Here is a 12,561-nt window from a genome sequence, read left to right on the forward strand (position 1 = left end):
CCACAACACTTGATATGATTTTTGGTTTCATTGTTACCCTTGGTTGCGTATAAAGTTTATACGATCAATGGAGATTATGTAAAGAAAATCTAATGTGGGTACCGTACTAATATGCCGCACCGTAGCAAACCAAACTAATACATTTGGTAAGATATTTGATACCGATTACATTCGTAGTTCTCAGTGTCCACTTTTATAAGGTATATAAACAATTACAACACCCAATTCTATTCATTTTACTCGTATACAAATAAATTTGAATCAAAATGTGAGATTTATCTGAAGAAACACTAACCGGACCCCAGACAGATTACTGGTAACCTGGGGGTTAGATAGATGTTTCCCATGAGGGGTTAGACCCTTGGAAGATGGTTCTTCTGATAACCTGCAAAACAGACACCGTGAGCTCGTCACTGAGAAGGGGGGGTCCTCGTTGTGACCACCCTCCGGCGTGAGAATCAGACTAGATTGCTCTTTAAATATAAAAGTATATTAAGAGATTGCTAGAGCAGATATCAGGTATAATATGATGATAATGTGATAAGATGAGATGATCATACCATTTGGGGTATTTATAGCCGAAGGTAGGTTTCCAAGGAGGTATGGCCGGCTGCAACAGTGTTCCTGTTCCACCAACAGTAGCCTACGCACGTGCCCTGCTGGTAGTTGGTGGGTAGGTAGCGCTTGATAGCGACCAGGCCTGCTGTATACTATTCCTTTTCCACCAACTGCCGGCTACGCACGTGGTATGACAAGAGTTGGTGAGTAGGCAGCGGCTAATAGTGACATACAGTGTAGGAGCATGCTGCTCGCCATACTGTTGTCCATAAGCTGTCGTATCTTTAGTCAGATCTTTTTCCCATACCTCGTCAGGTACAGTACAGAAGATCTTCCCGTATCGTACGGACTGGCTTATTTGGGCGGGAGTATTCCCCCTCCCGCCCTTGTGCGGGATTGTTCCCGGCTTCGCTCATTCCTTCAGGTGACACTGAATGATTGAGAGCTAAGTGCCTTGTGCGTGTAGCCTTGCTGCGCGGGTGGCCTTCCCTAATGGCTTGTATCCGAGGCTGCGAGGACAGGCGGAGTCCTTCACCATTGGGAGGCATTTCCTGCGGGAACAGCTTGCGTACTGCGCGTAAGGACGTCACGTCTCTGAGCATGGTTGGTCCTGCGGATCCAGTTGGTTTCTGCGCAGACGTCCCTGTTTAAGGTGAGTCTTGCGGGTCCAACTGGGCTCTGCTGGGACCTACCTCTTCAAGTCCCCCCAGTCCAATGTTCTTCTCATGCGTGTTTAATAAAGTGAGGTGAACTTTTGGACTTAAGCAAAGGGTTTTGAAAAGGGTTTTTTAAGGTTTTCCATGGGGATTCTTCCCGCGGAAGTCCTTGTCACTTGCAGAAATTCCCGAGTTTTCTGCTTGGTCTTTGGGTATGATGCGGGTAGGTCTGTAACCTCCTCGCAAGTCAGGAGCGTTGAGTCCCACTTGTGTGGTCTTTCCATGAGGTTTTGGTAGTTTTGAACATAGTGATCAATTATGTTAAAACCACCAATTCCATCCTGGAGCTTCCAACAACGTAGTTCTCGACGTTCCCGCTATGCGGGGATGTTATTTCCGTTTCCGCAAGCATTGCCCAGTAGATCCTTCTTGGTTTCAATTCCCAGCGGAGCGCTAGGTATGTGAAGGGTTTTGCCTTAACACTGTACCAGCGCTCGTCTTACGGTTACTTTACTTCCAAGGTATTCCTGGCGTCAATTCCCTGCGGGTGCTAGGTATGTGAAGGGTTTTGCCTTTACACTGTACCCGCACCCGTCTTATAGTTACTTGGTTGCCGAGGAATATTTGGCTTCAATTCCCTGCGGGTGCTAGGTATGTGAAGGGTTTTGCCTTTACACTGTACCCGCATCCGTCTTACGGTTACTTGTTTGCCAAGGTTTACTTGGCTTCAATTCCCTGCGGGTGCTAGGTATGTGAAGGGTTTTGCCTTTACACTGTACCCGCATCCGTCTTACGGTTACTTGTTTGCCAAGGTAAGGGGTATTTTCCCGCTTACTTTTTAATATTTTTAAATTTTGAATTTTGAAATTCGAAAGGTTGGTGGAAAGATAGGAACAGTCCAAACCTCTGAAACGTCGTGCGACGGTTTCTTCTGACTGTGTCAGGACGTGCAGGAAGTTATGGTGACGTGACATTATATGGTCATTCCAGACGCTTTTTACGGCGCGTGTGTGACATCTGCCCCGATCCGACCCGACCCAGGTACCCGTTTCTCTGACCCGATCTCTCTTTTATTATTTAATATTTATACTTATATTTTACTTTTAATAATAATATATATTTTCCTTCCCGCCTCTCTCTCTCTTTCTTTCCGCCGTCCCGTCCCTCTTCCCTCTCTTTCCGCCTTCTTTTCCCTCTTGTCGCCGTCCCGCCCTTACGCCTTGTTTCCCTCCTCTTTGCTTGTCCTTTGGTTCTTCCCGCCTAAGGATGTCTGCAGCTCCACGCGCCAGACTCCTTACATGGAAGCCTGCGTGAAGACATCTTGTTCCTGCGATGCGTGAAGAGAACTCTTCTCGCAGCGCGCTAAGAATGCATGTTCTTCCCGCAATGCGCTAAGAATGTATGTTCTTCCCGCGATGCGCTTAGAATTCTTGTTCTTCACGCAGCACGCTAAGGATTTGTGATTCTTCCCGCAGTGCGCTAAGGATTGTTGTGCCAGCCTTCGCGCTCGCGCACTCAGCCTTCCCGCGCTTAACCCTTGTATCTTCTGTTTAAATCTAGCCGTTTGCTTTTGTGTTGTCTTATCTTCTGTGCTGTTGACCTAACCTATCTAATGTCTGAATAGTTACTTTCGGCGCAGCATGCGTACCAACCCCCATTGGTTGGTAGAAAAAGTGACTGACATTATCTTTTGAGATCTGCTTTTGCCAAGCTTTATCCAGTACCTTTATCTGAACCGCCCATGCCTGTTACTGTTTCCCTGTCAGCTTTATCTTGCCCCCTGCAGCTGCCATATCTTTTGATATCTTTTGCTTTTGGAATCTTTTACTTTTTGAGATCTTTTCCCCTTTTTCTAGGGATTGTGTTCCCTAGGGTTTCTCTATAAATAATAACATTATATTTCATAACACATCACACACAAAACACTTAATCTCTCCTGCTCTCTTGCTCCTTGCTCTCTCTGCCGTCTTCCTCTCTGCCTCCGTCTTCCTCCTTGTTCTTCCTGCTTTTCCGGTAATATATATTATAATTTACTTATTAATTATGCTAACTTATAATCAAGACTTAAAACCAATCGTTAAAACAATAATCTTATTTATAGGTTAACTTGTGCTTGTTTAAAGTTGGTTCTTGCTTTATCTACCACCGCATCGTTTATCATGTGAGTTATCTCGTATCTAATCCCTTTTTATTTTAAATGCTTTGGGATGTTCATGTGTTCATACAAAACTTGAGTCTTAAACTTGTTTATGAACTTTAGTCGCGCAGTATCCCATGTGTTGAGGACGTTTACTTGGCTGTTTATTTGTATGTGTGTATCATTAACCGCTTTGTTCGGCCTATTCCGCAGTTCCGTTGGTACCATTAGTTGAATACGGGAGACCTATCGTTTACGGTTTTCTTTGTTTACACTTGCACAGATGTTTTCTCGTTTTTATGCTCAATTGGGAGCATGGATTGAACTATGATCTATGAACTATCTTAGGTTTGATCACAATCTGATTACACCCTTGTTAAACTCTAGACATACACGTGTTGCGCGCAGATTTACTATGATTATCTATGATTATCTATTAAACTTGATTTCTCACCAACACGCAAGTGTTTGACGTTTATTTTAACACATGTTCAGGTTTGCAGTAGCTGTTTTGGAGCTTGTGGACACGTAGGACGTTTTTACTTTTGGACCTAGAATTAAAATGTATCAAGACAAGTTCATGTTGTTTGAATGTTATAATTTATAATATATTGATTTATGTTTGATTTATGTTCTTTATTTTCCCCGCTGCGCGTGCGCGATAAAATGTGTATTAATAAATATTGACACCAATAGTGTCGCGAGTAATGAAGCAATATGTGGCGCCCCGATGTATAATCCGCCTTTGGTCGGGGTGTTACAGCGTGGGTGCGATTTTTCGGGCGCGTGGCCGCGAAATTACTGGCACACGTCCTGTCAACAGCTGTTGCCAGCCTGCTTCTTGCCACGTGTCATAGTTTCATTGCACCTTCGATTTCTCTCTCCTCCGCATTAAATTCATCGCATTAATTGCCATTAGTATATAAAGGGGGAGAGGCCTCTTTGTAATCAACACTTTCACCTCTCTTCTTCTTCTTAGCGATTTCCGGCAAATACTCCCCTTTTCAGGCAAGCATTTTCCCGAAATCGCTTTCTTTCTGCAAAATGTCTTCCCATGATGCTGAAGCTGTAGCCGACGATAGAAGTACTGCTGGCGAGTGCCAGTGTGCTCTACCTGTCGATCAGTACCAGTACGTTGTCAGGAAATTCATGCTTGAGTCTCTTGAGCCTGAGTTTCCTGAACCCCACAAGACTGTGTACGATGCCCCCAGTGGCAAGATCGGGGTATATGCTGCATTCTTTGTTTATGGGAACCTTAGGTTCCCATTGACAAAGTTTGTGTACCGTGTCCTGGAGAGGCACGGTGTGCACCTGACCGAGTTGCATCCGATGGCGATTGCCAAGATCCGGCACTTCGAGTGGGTGTGCCGGATTCTGGGTATTGAGCCCTATGTGGACCGCCTGATGACCTTCTATACTTGGAGGTGCGTCCAGGGGTGGTACACCCTGACAACCCGTATTAAGGGTTTGAAGATTTGCGTGACCGAGCGCAGTCTCCGATCGTGGAAGCGGGAGTTCTTCTACATTTCTGCCCGCGCCATTCCCATTGCCATGAAGTTTAAGAAGGGGCAAGCGCTTCCGAGCCTTCACGCTTCCAGCTACCAGGAGGCGGAATGGTTCGCGAAGATATCCCCGGTCCAATCTCCGGTTTACCGGTTTGCGGAGTCCGGGATGGTGATGCTGGGGATGAGCCGGGTATGGAAGGAGGCGTCTTGGTTTCCCATCATTCTCGAATACGGTTTGAACTCTATTCCTTATGGTATGTCTTGTCTTTCTTGCTTATATTAGTTTGTCTTCTAACTGTTTCTTTTCTTTCAGAGGGGAATGATTTGGAGTCGCTCCTGTACCCGCGGGAAGCTGACGGTCCCGTGCGGGTGGGCACTCGTGCTCTAGACGAGAATGAGTTGCCCATCCTGGAGCAAACGGCGGATCGGTTTGTGGAGGTCTATCCGCCGGGCCAAGAGATCCTGAGCCACCGGCGGCCAGGTAAGGCGATATTCTATCCTCAACCCCTCAATGCTGTACCCGCTGCTGGAATTCCTTACATCCTGTCTTCTTCTGAGGAATCCGCAGATGGTCCTCCGCTGGTGCGGAAGAAGAAGGCTGCCGGCGGGAAAGGGAAGGAGAAGGTGGCCTCCACAGCTGATCCGGTGCTTCTATCTGACACCGAGTCAGATAGTGAAGAGGTGGCGGGGCACCCCGGTGGTGAGAAGACCACTGCTCCGGAGGCTACGACTGTTACCTCCGGAGAACCAACGACGACGACGGTGACCGGCATCAAGAGACCGGCTCCATCGGGTTCATCCCCGCCCGTCCGTACGTTCAGGCTCAAGAAAACCCGTAAGTACAAACATTCTTCTTATCTTTGTAGATTTATCACTATAAATTTATTGAAACACTTATCTTCTTGTGCAGGCGTGGATGTTGACGCATTCCAGGGTGGAGTGCCGAGTAGTACCTCTCCGCCGATGACGGTAGGCTTGGTCAGCCTACCTGAGGCGTCGACCCAGGCGCCTGCGCCTGCTCCCGCTGGTTCAGTTGCTCACTCTGAGCCGACTGTTCCAGCCGAGTTTACGCCACCGCCGGCCGTGAGTGCGATTTTTACGGCATCCTTCACCGAGCCGGCGGTTACGATTGCTGCGGATTCTGCGGCAGCGACTGCGGCGGCTGCCACCATGCCCCCGCCACCGGCACCGACGGCCGGCTCATCAGGTACGCATGGGAGTACTCGCCAATCCTTGCCACCTTCCCATCTGCCTGACCTTCTGGATGGGTTTCCTTTGGGTTCAGGTGATGGGTTCGGTGGCTATCGGCCTGTTATAGACCCTACAGGTGCGTAGGGTTCCTTTGGCCCTTTTTCACTTTTATTTTTTATCATCTTTTTCCTAACTGCTTTTTTGTTTTTTGCAGTGTCGGATTCCAATGAAGTGTATGTTCCGCGATGGAACATACGCCGAGGAACAACCCTTCGTACCCCTGTGGAGTGCGTGGACTGGGCTCGCCACGCTGCTCCTCATGGTGCGTTGGGGGAAGCCATGGCTAGCTACCAGGAGGGTAGGCTAACCAATGAGCTTCGGGTACTCCAAGCCCGGATGCAGCCGCGCGTCGAGTTGCTTTGTCGTGAAAACGACAAGTTGAAAGCAGCTCGCGCCAAGGACGTATCTCAGGCGTGGGCTCTTCGGGAGGAGAACCAACGGTTGGCCGCAGCTGCTGCGGAGAAGGAGAAGGCTTTCAAGGCCCTCGAGGTTGAAGTTCAAGCGCGACTCGAGGCCCGCTCCAAGGCTGCCCAAGCTGTTAACGTACAGCTTCGGCTGGCTAAGGAGACTGCGAGGAACGCAACTGAGAGGGCCACCAAGGCTGAAGCCGTTGCTGAGCCTTTACGCGTGGAGAACGAGGAGCTCAAGGCCAAATTAGAGGCTCTCCAACGTGCTCATGATGCCTTGGCGATGGAAGATGCCAAGAAGCTCCAAGAGATCCTGGACCAGAGGGGCGTGCTTGACCACACCGAGCGGAAGCTTAAGGGCGTTGAAGAGGCTGCTGCAAATGAAGTGCAACTTGCCAACCTCAATAAAAGCGAAGCCGAACGCGCCCGCATATGATTTTTGAGTATAGACATTTCTTATAATTCAATGTTTCTTTTGTAGACGAAATAAACCAAAACAATGTGAGATTTTTTAGAGTGTTACGTTATGAGCACCCTCATTGGTGGTTAAATGAAACATATAATATGATTTTGAAATAATTAAAGCATATTTAGATACGCTATATCGCAAGTGTGTTAACAAGTTATTATCACAATTGATTGTATGTGATGAGCATGTGATTGTATTCAAATATAACACTTAGACAATGTGGTGACAATTGATTAATTTCAAAGGAAGTTATAGCTACAACATGCATTGTAAACCGAAGTGTCAAATTCAAACTTAAGTGACATATAACAAATATGAAAAATAATTAAACTTAAGTGACATATAACAAATATGAAAAATAATTAATTAGTTTATAAAAAAAATAAAGCACACCGGAAAATATAAAAAGCCAGATGGCGATATATGAAATCAATGTTGTAAAAATCGTTAAGCGACTACACTAGTCGGCTGGTATGGTAGGGTCTAAACAATCAGTCTCAATTAATCGAATTGAAATTTATACGTAAATTTTCATATATACATGTATGCACCAAATTTATATATAATTTTTTTGATGTTGATCATATAACGATTGATCAGTGATTTGACAACAGGATACCAACTAACGACTAGTCGAGAATAATCGACGCCTAGACGTTTTTTTACAATTATGTATGAAACAGGTCATCTATACTCCTCAAAATGTTAAAAAATCATTAAAATAATCAAAATAAATTGAAAGACCAACTAATAAAGCATGGGTTAGCGGGGTAGCCCAATGGTAAAAGTCGGCCCCCATTTGCCCCCAATTGCAGCTAGCCCTGGGTAGCGCAAGCGACCAAGCCCATCATCTCCTGTTCTGAGAAAAACCATTGCCCAAATGTCCATTACAATAAATCGGGGTCGAAATTGAATTCGAATTTGAGACCGTATAGTCTTTATCCCAAGTTTTACTCCTCTTTCATTATAAATTGAGCTAATGCTCATTAGCTAATACAATAAGGCTATGCGTAGTGAATGAGCTATAAATGGGGACGAATTGTGACATGTTACGCCCAGTCAGCAATGAGTAGAAATTTGTTTTTAGGGTGTAATGGTGTAGGAGCTACAAATTGGGTCCACAGTATCTTTTTTTATTATTTTCTTTTTATAATTGAACTAAACAAATAAAAACCAATTTATTTAAATAATTAAATAAAAATGCATTAAAATTAAAAAGAAATACAAAAAAAAGACATAACTAAAAAAATACGTAACTAAAAATTAAAAAAATACATAACTAAAAAAAATACTAATATCCATAATATTCGCACATTTTTTCAATTCGTTTTCGCGTCCCTTCGCGAATTCGCCCCAATCCACGCCCACTACACATTGCCTAATAACTTTAAGTTAATAACTTTATTTTCCACTCGTAAAGTATGTATTTGAACGTTTAGCTTTAAGTACATTTGGATAATTATTACACACTATTCAATACTAGTTTGAGGCCCGTGTATTACACGGGTAATTGATTAAAATTAAAAATTTTAGCCATTAAATGAAATACAGTCAACAAAATGATTATATATTGTTAATATAATTATAATTCACATTAATATTACACAAATATGTTATAAATAATTAAAACCTTACTTGTACACTACATTTGTGATTGTCTTGGTCGCTATAAATTGTTTATCAAAAATCAAAATTTTTAGTTCATGTTTGCTTGTTACTCTAGATAAGGTAATATACAGTTCTGCTTATAACTCTTCCATATGACAAATAAGGTTCTTCATGTATATACCAACTCTAGATAAATAATAATGTATCCATGAAACTAACAAAAAAAAAACTATTCATGGACATAAAAATATATTAAAAACTCAAAAAAAATTCAAAGAAAACAAAACTTGTTATAGAATCTTGGTGCAAAACAGAAAATAACCAACAAACACGAATGTCGTGTTCAGTTCATCTATATGATATAATTTGGTTTTGGGTCGTGTTTGGGTTAGTTGGACATACCAACCCAAGAACACAAGTACACGAACCGTGAAAAATGTTTTAAATAAAAACATTCAAAACAATATTTTGTCGACTATTGAATCTGAAAATATAATAAGGGTCCGATCGTCTTCGGGTTAGCTGGACCTACCAACCCAGGAACACGACGAACCGTGCTGCAATATTTTTTAAAAATCAAAAGAAAATAAAGAAAACAAAAGAAATCCAAGTGATACCTCGGTGCCCGTTGTGCTTTAGTTTTGAAAGGTTGATATAGTAAATTGCATCAACACCACCACCTGGTGTTATTTGGTCATGTTTTCAGAACCATAATACATCTTACGCAACTATTAAATCTGAAAATATATTAAAAAGTCAAAACTTTTGTTCAAAAGAAGCCAAAACTTGTTATAGAATTTTGGTGCAAAACAGAAAATAACACAAATACGAATGTCGTGTTCATTTCATGTGTACGATATAATTTGGTTTCGGGTCGTGTTCATGTTAGTTGGACCTACCAACCCAAGAACATGAGTACACGAACCACGAAACAATTTAAAAAAAACATTCAAAGCAATAATTTGTCGGCTATTGAATCTGAATATATAATAAGGTTTCGAGTCGTCTTTGGGTTAGCTGGACCGACCAACCCAGGAACACGAGTACACGAAGCATGCTGCAATATTTTTTAAAAAACAAAAAAAATAAAGAACATAAAGAAGAAATCCAAGTGATACCTTGGTGCCGATTGTGCTTTAGTTTTGAAAGTTTGATATAGTAAAGTTGCATCAATTACCACCATAAGGTGTTATTTGGTCATCTTTTCAGAACCGTAATAATCTTACGCGGCTATTAAATATGAAAATATATTAAAAAGTCAAAACTTTTGTTCAAAAAAAGCCAAAACTTGTTATAGAATCTTGGTGCAAAACAGAAAATAACACAAATACGAATGTCGTGTTCAGTTTATGTGTACGATATAATTTAGTTTCGGGTTGTGTTCGGGTTAGCTGGACCTACCAACCCAAGAACATGAGTACACGAACCATGAAACATTTAAAAAAACATTCAAAACAATATTTTGACGGCTATTGAATCTGAAAATATAATAAGGATTCGGGTTGTCATCGGGTTAGTTGCACCTACCAACCCAGGAACACGAGTACACGACCGTGCTGCAATATTCTTAAAAAACAAAAAATAAACAAAAGAAATCCAAGTGATACCTTGGAGCAGCAAGGGACTACGGTTTTTGCAGTATGAGCGATGTGGAGGACATCAACAATGGCAACAATAACTCCATATGCACCAAACCATATGCAATTTAGATATACAACCGGTATGTATAATGTTTATATCAAATGTGTAAAATAAAACATACAACATTGTCTTTACCTCTTTCGACAACAGATAGATGTAAAAACTTTCCATCGTGCATGCGGTACAGGGCGTCAACAATAGGTGTATCAATTGTAACACTTTCTGGATTTGGAGTCATTACCTGCATAATAAATCATGAAAAAATTTAAAAAAATTAGTTAAAAAGATAGAGAATAACCACTTACCAATATAACATCTTATTATCACATTAAAATTGTAATTACAATATAATATATGATGTTTATCGCTTGGAGCTGTTTATCGCTTGATAATCTATTAATTAAAAAGTGACAACTTATACATATTCAACAACAATCAACATCAACCAAACATTTAGATAACACCATCAAATCAATTTCAAAGGTCTCTTTCTCTTGTTTTAATCCCACCCCATTATTCATGGTAGGCACCAACAGTTTTAAAGCATGTAATTGTAAAATTACCTAAAAGTAAGCGACAATGGAACGGTCTGAAGCAACGGTGGAGATGAATGATAGCAGCGGCGAAGATAAACAGTCTCGTAGGTTTAATCATATAAGGGAGAAGGCAGCAAAATGATGGCAGATTGGCAGCGAAGGGAAGGGGCGCCTAATTGAATGTTTGCAGCGTAGGGTTTTTTTATTTGGAAGGGGGAAACAAATGGATTGAATAATATACGGATCCAGATAACATTAGTTGGGCGGGTTGATCAGAGATAATACAATTTTAGTGAATATGAGTTAAAAATGTGAGGAGTGATGAGAGGTTGACAAGTGTCAATATATAGTAGCCTTTTATTAGAGTAGTAAGATTGATATTGGTGAGAATTTTTTAAAGAAATTTGGAAGTTTGCGAGCAACATTGCAAATAAGAAAATCTGTCGCTTTTTGAGTTTTGACCATCGCCCGTATATGTACAAAAGCATCTGTTTAGATTTTTGCTTTAGATATTCTTATAAAAATCAAATTTTATATCATATAAATATACACCAACTAATTCCAAAAGGAAAAGCAACACTAATATGGTGAAGTGTATCAAAGTTTATAAAGAACTAAAATATAATTAAAACAACTACAAAAATCACATTTTACAATATTTGTTATAAAAAACTAGTATCATCTCAGGCATATACGAAAAAAAAACTATAATTGCGGGTTTATGCAATCTAAACTTAAATTTTTTAACTTAGGCTGTTAAACCAGCCAAAAATGTGTCAAACATGCCAGATAATCAAATACAACATGACATAATTCAAAGGGATGCTAAACAAGAAAACAACATGATGAACTAATCGTGTTATTTTCTTTAAAACATGAACTTGTTTATAAACATGTTACACGACATGTATAACACGATTAATATCACCAATTTAATGGCATGACCCGACCCGAGTCATTAATACATTTAACAAATAACAAGATAAGATAAAGACCACCAAAATGATAATTCATAAGACTCTGTGCTATGGAGCATGATTAGTTAACAAAAAATGTTGTTACAGTCACTAGGTGGTGAGGTATTAACTAACTAACTTTTAGATCATGTGTAGTGGAAATCAACTTTATAATCATTTTGGTTTTTATAAATATATTAGCTAGATAAAAAAGAGCTTATTATCATTGGATGTATTTGATTATGGTCCCACCAACTTGAGCCTCTTTGCTCATTACTTCACTAGCACTCCAAAAGGTTGAAGACGGGTTTGCCGCTTCTTTTACCGGTGGAGATGGTTTTGTGACCAAAAAGAAGGTGAGTTAAGGAGTGGTGTTCCTCACCTCACTGCAACACATAGTCTAATAATAACATATTCTTCAAAAACAACCCTTAACATTTATTTAAAAGTTTATAGTTTTAATTAACAATAAACAACCTTTTTTCAATAAAATTAAAATCATAGGTGTGTCGGAGTAACCGGCTAAAAGAACAAACAGAGGTTTTAGTAGTATAAATATGTATATATATTTTTATAAAAAGGTAAAAAATATGAGAAATAGGTATAATCATGTTTAAAGGTGCTAAGACCTCTTTAGACATTATTATAATCATGTTTTAAACGTATATTGTATCTGTTTATGACACGAAACCTGCTCAAACTCCGTCACATGTCATATGAATAGACGAATAGGTTCGTTTAAAAAATTGTCGGTCCTATGAAGTATTAATTAACAACAAACAAAAATATGTAAAAGGTTTATATATGTTGAAAACTTTTTAATAATAATAAAGATGT

The sequence above is a fragment of the Bidens hawaiensis genome, unplaced genomic scaffold, assembly GCF_021521415.1.
Source record: "Bidens hawaiensis isolate Kalapana, Puna unplaced genomic scaffold, B.hawaiensis_p1.1 tig00004599_1, whole genome shotgun sequence".
In the NCBI taxonomy this organism is placed as follows: Eukaryota; Viridiplantae; Streptophyta; class Magnoliopsida; order Asterales; family Asteraceae; genus Bidens; species Bidens hawaiensis.